Below are 12,288 nucleotides of genomic sequence, written 5' to 3'. Positions count from 1 at the left end.
TAAATAAATACAAAAGTTACTAAAAACAAATCAGTAAAGCAGCAGCGTTGTCCCAAGCCCTCTTGAGAAGCCAATGCCATAACCTCCTAGGCCTAGGCTTCTCCCACACAGTAGCTCTTGGGGAGTCAGAAGAGAGGCTACCCAAACCCCGCTGGACTCCCAGACCACTGATGGTCTCTTTGGAAGATGCCAGCATGCTATCCCTGCCCTGGCCTTCTTGTCTCTTGTTTTCCCCTCGGAGAGCTAGGTCTTGAACACTTTTCCATGTTAAAAACTCCCTGCATATATAAAGCCAGGTGTCAGAGAGAAGGGCTTCCTCTGACACATACTAGTTTTCAATGGGGAGGGAATTGTTTTGTATGAAAGAGCATTCAAGTTCTATTTATAGGAACATAGGAAGTGGCCATATACTGAGACAGACCATTGTTCCATCTAGCTCAATATTGTCTACACAGACTGGCAGCGGCTTCTCCAAGGTTGCAGGCAGGAATCTCTCTCAGGCCTATCTTGGAGAAGCCAGGGAGGGAACTTCATATCTTCTGCTCTTCCCAGAGTGGCTCCATCCCCTTTGGGGAATATCTTAGAGTGCTCACACTTCTAGTCTCCTATTGAAATGCAACCAAGGCAGACCCTGCTTAGCTAAGGGGACAAGTCATGCTTGCTACCAGGGGTGGAGCCACCATTGGGCCAACGGGTTAAAAGAACCCGGGCCGCTGACCAATCAGGGGCCGCAAGAGTGGCCCCGACACGCCCCCCACGTCTGATATCAGACGCAGGCAACTCTGTCTGCTCTGCAGTGCCGAACGGAGCCTCAAGGCTCCGTTCGGCCAGACCATGCCCCCGCATCTGACGTCAGATGCGGGGGCGTGGCTAGCCCCGTGTCTGACGTCAGACACGGGGGCGGGGTTAGAGGGGCCACAGCGGCGGCTGCACACAGGCCACCAGCGGTCCCGCTCCGCCTCTGCTTGCTACCACAAGACCAGCTCTCCTCTCCCATTACATTACACATTACATTCAATGTAGTACACTTCTCAACTGTGCCCTGCATTTGAGGAGGCCTGTATCCAGGTCCACTTTTTAAAGGAATGCAAGTACAGTCATTTTCAGAAAAAAAATGTGCATGTACTCGGACACCGGTACAATATAATGTCTGAATATGGCTTTAGCCATGTGAATCCCCACATGCATTCTGAAGGGATGTAGCACAGAAACATTGACCACTGAATCTCCTTTTTGTCAGAACCACGCCTTTTTAGACGTACCACAGAGTACCTACTTTGAATTTGACTCATGTGGGAAAGGTTGGGATTGCAATCAAACTGACAACAGATAGTTTCCCTCATTCTCTCTCACCCTCTAATTTATCTGAAATGAATTCTACTTCAGTCTTGCTATAGGGCACTCAGCTAGGAAAGGATTGGGGTGTGGGGAAAGCAGGATATTCCCACCCTGTTCACAGTCAAAGTAATATTTCCTAACGTAGCTGAAGCAGAGACCTTTGGATGTGAAGGCATGCACACACCACTGACAAATGCTGGACTTCTGTCCTTCTGGAAAAACACAGCAGAACAGGTTCCATTTGCCAGATAGATCAGAGGTTATCAGAAGTGTGACAAGGTAATACCAAGCCAAAATAAAGAACACACTTGTAAACCCTGCCTTTTAAAAATAGGTGGGCAATTGGGTGGAAATATTTTGTAACAGGAAAAATCTGTCTCTGGGAATAAAAGCCTATTTTCTTCAAGCTTTAACTAAGGCTTATTAAACGAAATTAAGTATTTACAAAATAAATTAAATGCTGCCTTCATGGGCTTGTTTCTACTCCAAAGTAACCACCATATAGGGCCCTGCTCCAGATTAGGTTGATGGTCTAAAGCAGGGCTGCTCAACTTCGGCCCTCCTTCAGATGTTGGCCTACAGTTCCCATAATCCCTGGCTATTAACTGCTGTGGCTGGGGAGTATGGGAATTGTAGTCCAAAAACAGCTGGAGGGCCAAAGCTGAGCAGGCCTGATCTAAAGGGAGTTTATTTCCAAGCAATTTTCCTGCCAAAAATTGCACCCCCCAATGTGGCTATTGCCTTGTAGAAAATGGCACCTGTGAAAATAAACAGCCACTGAGGGAGATTTTCAGTGTAAAAGCCACACAGAAGTAAAGGGTTAAACATGCTTTGCCTCTGTTCTATGGCCCCTACCCTTGTTGGGGGGGGGGCAGCGTAACTGCTATTTTAGAGTAAAAGCAAGTCCTTAACTAGATAATGACACATTTTACTTCAAATCTAGTTTGCCTTTGTTTACACTGTAATCTGCATTTCGAAGATCAAGTGATGACTAACGGGAGTAATGCAGCCTTCCCATATGTTTCTAGCCTATTTTTATAATCACCACTGTTTACAGCTACAATTCATGAAGAAAATTTCACTTCCTTCCAATCATTCCCTTCATTTTACTGTGTGTTTGTTGTCACTAAGCACTGCAATGATTGGGCTGGTTTGTTGTAGAATTACATCTAATCATTGAAATGCACCTGTAGAGGCTTATGTTCTTAGATAGGGATGTTCCCAGTGTTCGGATGCCTGCAGCTGCTGCTAATAAGAGTTAGTTTTATTATAACACTTTCTTTCCAAAGAGCCTGTTTGCTAAGCACATTCTGCAGAGCAATCTCAGCTGACATTTGGGTTCTCATGCACCTCTGCCTCTTAAACATGTAAAGAAAAATGATAATTGAGTTGGGCTGTACCATGTTAATTTGATCATGGTATCTTCCTCAGAGCCCAATTTGTCTCTAGAAAGAATATGAGGTCCCCTGCCAACTGAGCAGAGAGCCACTTGTTAAAACTATTGGTTCTCTTTATTTAGCAAGGGGAGAGCAACTGGCCTTATCCATCCCAAGCACAGTGACTGTTGCTGGTGTCTATCATTTGGGGTTTTTTTAGATTGTGAGTCCTTTGAGGACAGGGAGCCATTGTATGTATACATACATGTATGCATTTATATCTATGTAAACTGCTTTGGGAACTTTTGTTGAAAAGCGGTATATAAATATCCACCTTATTCATTGTAGGTCAAGCAGGGAGATCCCCGCATCCACCAGCCCAGCCAAACTTCAAACAAACATGGGAATAGTCTGGTTTACTTGTACCTTTATTTCTGTACCAAGAGATCTTTTATCTGTATGCCCCAAATTCATCCTAGAATGATTTTCTGCTCTGCAATGTAATGTGAATATGTCCATAGTGAAGCAACAGGAGACAACCTTGGGAATTTGCTGTACTGCAAGGTCCATCATCCCCAGTCAGAATGGCTGAAGGTTATCTGGGGACCCAAAATTGGGAAACCCTTGTCTAGGTGCAAAGGATAGCTTAGAAATACTTGGTGTCAAGACTTAAAATCCAAAGAAATCCACTTAGGGATTCCAAGGCCAAGGGTTAACATTTTTGTATCCTGTACGCATATTGCAAAGAGTTCCTTTCCCTTGTCCTGTTCTCCAATCAAAGCCAGCTAGAGCTTTTCTTATTAGGCAGTATATAAATGTAATAATATAATAAACAAATCCTTCCTGCCCGATATGCCAATTGATGCCCATATCCCAAATGCTCTTTCAAGAAATCTTATCTTTTGCCTACCCAAACACAGCCCCTTTGAAACACATACTCTTGGAAGCAGGATACTTTGCAGATGTGCTCAATTTGCTGTAATTATTCTGAGCACACAATTTAGGTTTCCACAACGCAGAGTTTGGGATTTTTTTTGGCAGAGTCTGCATAGTCCTAATCATAATAAACTCAGCAAGCCACATAAAACTTTGTACGTAGTTGGCAATTATCATTCAGGCATTTATAGCTGAATGTTCTGTCCACAGCAACAAAATATATTGAGTTTCACTACCTTTGGGACAGGTATGATTCAGAAACGAGCATCTTGATTAGAGCTGTTGCTACCTCTGTTCCAGTCCCATTTCCCTCTATGACTCTATGGCTTCTGAACTGGCATTATCATCAAGGAACTGAGGACGGGACATGAAACAGGGAACTTTCTTGTTCAATTCCAAGACTGGTATTTTGAAGGCTGAGATACGGGAGCTGCTCATGAAAGGGATTTGATATAGCTAAGGGCCCCTGCACTGCATCCTTTCCATTAAAACAGGGAACTGGCTCACTCATCAGGCATTGGCAAGTGGCCCACTTGGCAACTTACAAATTGAGTCACTGGAAATTAGTTGAGACATGGGGACTTAACTCAAAATTTGGCTTGGCTACAGCTATGAAAAAATAAGACCGTAGGGCTACAGCCAGCGATTTAAGAGCAAAGGCTTTATGTGACAGCTTGTGGATGCTAGTGCTGACACTCATTAGGGCTGTTATAAACAGAGGAAATAAATGCCTGCTGTCAGAGGTATCCAGCCAAAGTAAGGTAGGGCTTATTTGGAAAAGCCTACTCTTGAGTGGAGATTTCCCATGCCCTACTCCCCCAGACTCTGCAAGGGGAGCCTATCTTATTAGAAAAAACCTTCCGGGTGCAAAGTAGTAGGGTGAATGGAGGCAGTAGAGCAGAAGTAGGCAACCTTGGCTCACCAACTATTGTTGAACTACAACTCCCATCATCCCCAGCTACAATTTATTGTTCCCTACCTCCCTGGGAGGCCTGCTCAACTTTGCCCCCCCCCCCTCTGTTTTTGGACTGATTGATTGATTGACTAAGTGCCGTTAAGTTGGTGTTGACTCTTAGCGACCACATAAATATTCTCTCCAGGATTATCTGTCTTCAACTTGGCCTTTAAGGTCTCTCAGTGCTGCATTCATTGCTGCTGTAATCGAGTCTATCACCTTGCTACTGGTCGTCCTCTTCTTCTCTTTCCTTCAACTTTCCCCAGCATTATGGACTTCTCAAGGGACTTCTCAAGGGAGCTGGGTCTTCACATAATGTGTCTGAAGTATGATAGTTTGAGCCAGATCATTTGTGCCTTGAGTGAAAATTCTGCATTGATTTGTTCTATGATCCATTTGTTTGCTTTCCTGGCTGTCCATGGTTTTTGGACTACAACTCCCATAATCCCCAGCCACAGGGGCCAATAGCCAGGGATTATAGGAGTTGTAGGTCAAATCTGCAGAAGGGCCGAAGTTGAGCAGCCCTGCTGTAGAGGGATACTGGCCACACATTCATTATAATGACCATGAACACAGAAAATGGAGATTGGTGGGTAGGGGTGTGCATGAACCGGTCCACAACAAACTGGTTCACAATGAACAAGGCCAGTTTGACCATGAAACAAACTGGCCTGCAGGAGAGCTGGTTCAGTCCATGATCGAACCAGGCCAAGCCCTGTCTGTTCAAGATCAGTTCAACCTGGTGTAGAACTCACCAGATTCCCCTTTACAAGCACTGAACCTCAGACCACCAAAACATGAAAGGGAATGTAAATCCAAACTCCATATTCCAGATGTGAGTCATAGCATTACACGACAAGCTGATTCTATATCACCTAAAAATAATTCATAACTTTGTTGCAATCACTTAGGAACATAGGCAGCAGCCATATACTGAGTTAGACCATTGGTCCATCTAGCTGAGTATTGTCTACACAGACTGGCAGTGGCTTCTCCAAGGTTGCAGGCAGGAATCTCTCCCGGCCCTATCTTGGAGAAGCCAGGGAGGGAAGTTGGAACCTAGATGCTCTTCCCAGAGCAGCCCCATCCCCTAAGGCAGGCATCCCCAAACTGTGGCCCTCCAGATGTTGCTGAACTACAACTTCCAGCATACCCAGCCACAAAAAATTGTGTCTAGGGATGCTGGGAGTTGTAGTTCAGCAACATCTGGAGGGCCGCAGTTTGGGGATGCCTGCCCTAAGGGGAATATCTTACAATGCTCACACTTGTAGTCTCCCATTCATATGCAACCCGGGTAGACCCTGCTTAGCTAAGTGGACAAGTCATGCTTCCTACCACAAGACCAGTTTTCCACTTGCAATGGATGAGTTGTTAATGTTATATATTGGACTAAATTAATACAGTTCATTTTACCAAGCATTTGCAATGCCTTCCAGATCCTTGATAAATTAATTCTAGCAGCACTTCACTAGTTACTCACCTTTCTGAACAACTCAGGTTGTATAGTGGCTTGTGTATAATCTAACATAAGTATCAAAACATTATATTATGTTAAGGAATCCAGTAATCAGTCTGGATTGCCCTGGGCCAATAATGCTTCATCACTTTTTCCATACAACAAGAATAAAGCTGCACTTTTTGCATACATCATCAGCATCTGCCAGTACCATATTCAGGTACAGGTGGGCCTCATTATTTGCGGTTCTGCTATTCGCAGTTCCGTGTATCCACGGTCAGAAAATATGCACCCGACCCCAATATTTGCAGTAGAGTGTCCCACATATCTGTAGTTTTCAGCACACAGATCCCTCCATATATGGTCATGCTCTTCCTTCATGTGCTCTGTGGATAGTGAGAGGAGTTTAGAGAACAGAGGAGTGAGTTTCTGTGTGTTTTGTGTGTTATTTTAAAACACTATTTTCAAAGTTTTGGGCAGCCTTAAGTAGCCTTTGGTGTCCTCAGGGAGCCAGTGAGAACCTTTTGGAGCCATTGTGATTGAACTTTTGGAGCCCGCCCGCCCCTGCGAAGAAACACTTCGCAGGTGTTTCTGCAAAGCCTTCCTAAGGCAACAGGAGCCTTTGGGAGCCTTTCCTCTGCCATTCCTGTGGAGCTTCTAAGAGGAGCCTCTTGCAGCACTGTGCAGCCCTGGAAAGATCCTAATCTTAACTTTAATCAATTTAATTTTAATGAAATTCTATTTTTTAATTTAAAAATTTAAAATTTTGTTAAATTATAATACTGTACCGTATAACTGCAGTTAATTTAAATAGCAATTTTAAATGCCATTATTCATTAGAATTCATTTTAAGTACATACTGTACTTTACAGTCCAGTCCCCAGAAAAAATTGATTTTAAGTATCCTTTGAAAATTGATTTAAAATACTCTATCGATTGAAAATTGATTTGAAGCATCTGTTCAATCAAAATTGATTTTAATTATCAATTACTGTCCTGTACCATACTTTATCAATTCTGTAGATCATTGTACAAATTTTTCCTTCCTCCAAAGTCAAAATGAGTAAGCGCACCACAGAGAGCTCTGCTGAGGGGAGTGGCAAAATGTCTTGCAAAGTGTTGCCTTTGAGCATGAAGGTCAAGCTGCTGGATATGCTGGCTCATGGGGACAGTGCAGCATCTGTTGCACGCCATTACAGCATCAACGAGTTCTCTGTCTGCTCCATAAAAAGCCAGTATCCATGCGAGTGTGGTGTCTGGCACGTAGCAGTGTCTCAAGGTGACGTTCCACACACTCAAGTCCCACATGGAACAGATGGGAAAGGCCTTCAGCCTGTGGACAGAGGACCAAGCCCAGAGAAACATGCCACTGAGTGGACCAGTAATCCACGAGAAAGTGCTGAGCCTCAACAGTGCTTTATGTATTATTTATTTTTCTATGTAAAACACTTTGAGAACTTTGGTTGAAGAGCGGTATATAAATATTCATATTTATATTAGTTGTGGCTCTACAGGCACTTTGCGGTGGAAGGCAGTCAAATGGCAACACCATGCAAAGGCACTGAGTGTGGTTTCCTGGCCAGCAGGGGCTAGTTCAAAAGGTTCAAGCACCATTACAGGCTTCACAACATAAAGCGGTCAGAGGAACTAGCATCAGTGGAGCACAAGGTGGTACATTATCCATCAGAGTTCCAGTGGCTGATTGAGTCTGGAGGGTACATGGCAGAGTACGTCTTCAGTGTTGATGAGACAGGCCTGTTCTGGAAGGAGATGCCATCCCTCTCCTTCATAAACAAGGAAGAAATAACTGCTCTGGGTTTCAAGGCAGCCAAGGACTGCCTCACTTTGCTGGTGTCCAGCAATGCTGCAGGAGACTATAAAGCCCATGCTCTTGCACCGAGCACAGAACCCACATGCCCTGAAAGGGAAGAATAAAGGCCAGCTTCCCATCTTCTGAAGAGCATGGGTGACCACAGAGCTTTTCTCCGACTGGGTCCACAAGTGATTCCTGTATGAGGTGCAGAGGTATCTGTTATCCAAGAATCTGGCTTTCAGATTCCTCCTGCTGCTGGACAACACCTCTGGCTATCCTGAGGCCATGCAGTTTGCACACCCAGACTTGCAGACAGCCTTCTTGCCGCCCAACACCACTTCATTGATGCAGGCGATGGACCAAGGTATTATCACACTCACTGCACCTTCAGGAGGCTGCTGGATCTGATATAGACCGATCCCCCACTGTCAGTCAGCAATTGCTGGAGGAGCTACAGCATTGCAGACTGCACAGTGAACATTGTGGCATCCCTTTCTGAGATCAAGCAACACATGGAATGCAGTGTGGCGGAGGTTGTGGCCCAGGGCAGTCACCTCTTCATCTACTGCAGCATTTTCTGCAGTTTCCTCTATGGCTGACAAGGTGCAGCAGATTGCCAAACGTTCATGGGCCATTGTTGGGGGAGGCCTGGAAGACACTGAGGCACACAAGGTAGAGGAGCTCCTACAATCCCTGCAGGAGGAGCTCAAAGAGGAAATACTGGAGAAGATGATCCAGGTAGCTCCTGAGAGTGAGAGAGAGAAGAGGAGAAAGAGGAAGGGATGCTCCCCAAGCTCTTTACTCCAAAGGGGCTCTCCGAGATCCTGCAGCTTGGGACTGCCTTAGCAGACAAAGTCTTCAAGATTGATCCCCTGATAGAGTGCAGCATAAAGTTCAAGAGGCAGCTGGAGGCTACTTTGCAACCCTACAAGGACACATACTGGACTCTGCAAAACAAGGTCAAGCAAACCAGCATCACCAGCTACTTGCCAAGGTAGCTACATCTACCACCACAGCTGTGGAGCAGCAGTGGCTGTCATCACCAGAAAGCAACAACTGCACTTTCACTGGTTTTGAGAAGGAAGAGGATGATGTTGATGACAGCAGCAGCAGCAGGTCTGCCTCTGCAGGGCCTGCTTCTGCTATATGAACTGTGCTCCAAGCAGAAGACTGGAGATGGCGTGCCTTCACTCCTGTCAGACTCCCAGGGGACAAGGTGGGCTCCTAGCCCTTCTTGAACTCCAAAATGACTGGAGCACCCCCAGAAAGGTCCGCTTCAGGAACAGCCAGGGTAGGAGGTTAGCTTGTCACCTGAGTCCTCCTCCTGGCTTGCTGCATTCAGCCAGTTCCCTCTCCTGGAGAATTCCTAGCTCCCATACTCAGAAGCAGCCCCTCATCATCAGCTGCCTTGTCTTTAAATAACCCAGTTCAAAACTGACAGGGCTTAAAGCCTACTTCCAGCCCCAGCCTTGCCCCCTTCCTGACTCCTGCCACAACCAACCTAGCTGCCCCCCTGGAGCTGTTTCCTGCAGCTCTCCCTACCTTGCCCACTCAACCCCACTGGTATCCGACCAGCCTGGGCCCTTCTCAGCGCTACTACCCCCTAAAGAGAACGAAAGCCTCAGAGGAGGGGTTCCACGCCCAGACTCCACAGCGCCACCCAAGCAAACAGCTAACATGGCATCCCAACAACGCCACTGCTATTTTCTTTTGATTTTTGCCACTGCAAAAAGACTGTAGCACTGCTAAGTGTTGGACTTCAACTGTGCGGTGGGAAACTTCACTATTACCCATTACTGGAGGAGATGAGGATCACTGCTGGAGCAGCTGGAGAGTGGAAGAGCAGGAGGGTTGAGGTGACCAAGGCGACCAAGGCTGTACTCCATCCTTATTTCTGACTCTTTCCTGTTGTTGTTGTTGTTTTTAGGTCAAGCCTGGCCTTCCAAGGCTTGTAAAGTGTTGTTGTTTTTTAAAATTATTTTGATTGGTTTTAAATGGTTTTAATTGTTTTTGAATTGTTTCTATATTGTTTTTAGCACTGTGTTTTTAATTGTGTGTTTTTATGTCTTTTTAAAGCTGTTGTACACCACCGAGAGCCTCTGGATGTGGCGGTTTATAAATGTTGTTGTTGTTGTTGTTGTTATTGTTATTATTATTAATAATAATTTTCCAGGGCTCCAGAACCCAACCCCCCCCCCATTCCCATAGACTCAATTCTTTGTTATTCACAGTTTCATTATCCACAGTTGTAGGAGGGAATGGAACCCCCATGAATGATGAGATCCACCTGTATTTATTTTACTCATATTTTATTCTCCATAAAGAAACCTTGGGAAGTAGTTTTGTAGGCATTTTATGTAACTACTGAAATAATACTGGGCATATACTATATATTTGGTAGCAAACATGTGTTTGCCATTCTGTAACATGTGGAGTGGCCCTTTGGTTATGCCAGCAATGGCAGGCTTCAAAGTCATATGTTTCTTAACCCACCATGGCTACATAATGCAGTCCACTCCTAATCTCTCAGTTCTTCCTGTGCCTTGTCCTGATCTGCACTGAGGTGGTTGTTATTGTTTTTCAAGTCTGCATCTTCAAAGTCACACCAACATTTTTGACCTGCCCTTTGAAGGGATTAATATGTCCAGAAACAAAATGTTCGTTACCCACTCGGGATCTTAGAAACACAGGAAATTGCCATTTACTGAGTCAAAGCATTGGTCCATTTATCTCAAATTCCAAATAAGGCAAAGGGCTGATTTCTTAGGAATTTTTGAGGTTTACGCATCTAATGGAGGTTTCAGCAGCCCCATAACTCCAGCTGGGGGGCACTGGGATGGCCCAAAGTGAGTGGTGGTGTAGTGCACAGAGGGTGCCAACCACCCCCACCCCCGGATTGCTAACCCATTGGGGTACTGGGCTTTGTTGTTTCTGAGGTGTTGAGTTTAGATTCTCTGGTAGCAAATGAGATTTTTAATGAAAAACCATGAATCCACTCTCATATGTTACTAGAGAATCTACTCGCAGAACACCTCTAGAACAACAAAACCCTGTACTTCATGGGTTGGCACCCTATGTGCACTACACCGCTACTTGCTCTGGGCCACCCCAGTGCCCCCCAAGTGGAGTTATGGGACTGCAGAAATCTCCATTATACCCTACGAGGAAAATCTGAAAGATGCATAACTTCATTAATTCTTTAAAAATCAGCCCTTTGACAAATTCCTCTGAAAAAATTGTGGTAGCTGCCTTGTACCAACTGGGCACTACCAGCAACCACACTCCACTCTGAGCCACCCCCGCACCCCACGTGAAGCTATACTTTTCCTGAAACCTCCATCATACCCTATGGGGAAAATCTGAAAGACGCGCAAACTTCAGAAATTCACCAAAAAAAGAGTAGTTTGCCCAATTCTTTTGAAATTTTTGTGGTAGCTTCCATTCATTGGGCACTATAACCCCCACCCACTCTTTTGACCATGTGACCCATTTTTAAAAAAATCTGAATTAATTCGGATACGGATTTGGATTAATTCGGATACAAAACAAAACTGAGGTGATTTGGAAGGCTTAATTTCTGACAAAATACAACATTATTATCATTATTAATTATTATTAATTAGATTTCTATACCGCCCTTCCAAAAATGGCTCAGGGCGGTTTACACAGAGAAAAAATAATTTAAAAAAATGGATCCCTGTCCCCAAAGGGCTCACAATCTAAAAAGCAACATCAGATAGACCCAAGCAACAGTAACTGGAGTTACTGTGCTGGGGGTAGACAGGGCCAGTTACTCTCCCCCTGCTAAATAAAAAGAATCACCACATTAAAAGGTGCCTCTTTGCCAAGTTAGCAGGGGACAAAATGTGGTTGATTCAGATTTGGTACAAATTGAAACAGAAAAAATACAAAACGCGCAACCCTATCACCAAGGTTGATTCTGGATTTTGTCAAATACATTAAAATGGTCAGACTTGGGGAAAGGGAGAGAAAACCTGAGTAACCATGTACATAGGATTTTGAGAGAAAAATGATTGAGGAGCAAACAGAAGAGGGAAGAAACCAGAGGATGTCAGATCTGGAGAAGTGGGGAAGACAGCAGGAGGTATAAGACTCAGATGGATATACTCAGAGGCTTTGGGGAAAGGAGCACATTGAAGATCTAGTAAGTTTAGAAGGGGAGAAGCTTGTAAAAAGTTTGAAAAACGCTGGCAAATACTGCTGATCCTGGGGAAAGCTGACCAGTTCAAATATACCCTGACAGGTTCCTGAAGCTTCCCTTCAACAGTTCCATCCGAATTAACCTCAGAGAAAAAACAAAGTTTCTCCACAGTCTTATTGCACTTCCTCCTATATATCTTATACTTCTCCATGCTAGTTGCTTTCAGATCCTTACCCAAAAATTACATGATGT

At 44.6% G+C, this 12,288-nt stretch overlaps 1 protein-coding gene across 6 annotated transcripts in view; it reads right to left on the bottom strand.

Annotated features, from left to right (window-relative positions):
• DAAM2 (dishevelled associated activator of morphogenesis 2) overlaps window positions 1-12,288 on the bottom strand; it is a 325,498-nt gene that overhangs the window by 100,763 nt on the left and 212,447 nt on the right. The window lies entirely within an intron of this gene.

This window comes from Hemicordylus capensis, chromosome 1 (assembly GCF_027244095.1).
Source record: "Hemicordylus capensis ecotype Gifberg chromosome 1, rHemCap1.1.pri, whole genome shotgun sequence".
NCBI classification, from domain to species: Eukaryota; Metazoa; Chordata; class Lepidosauria; order Squamata; family Cordylidae; genus Hemicordylus; species Hemicordylus capensis.
Note: the sequence above shows the minus strand (reverse complement) of the source record. Positions and strands in the feature narration are given on the sequence as shown.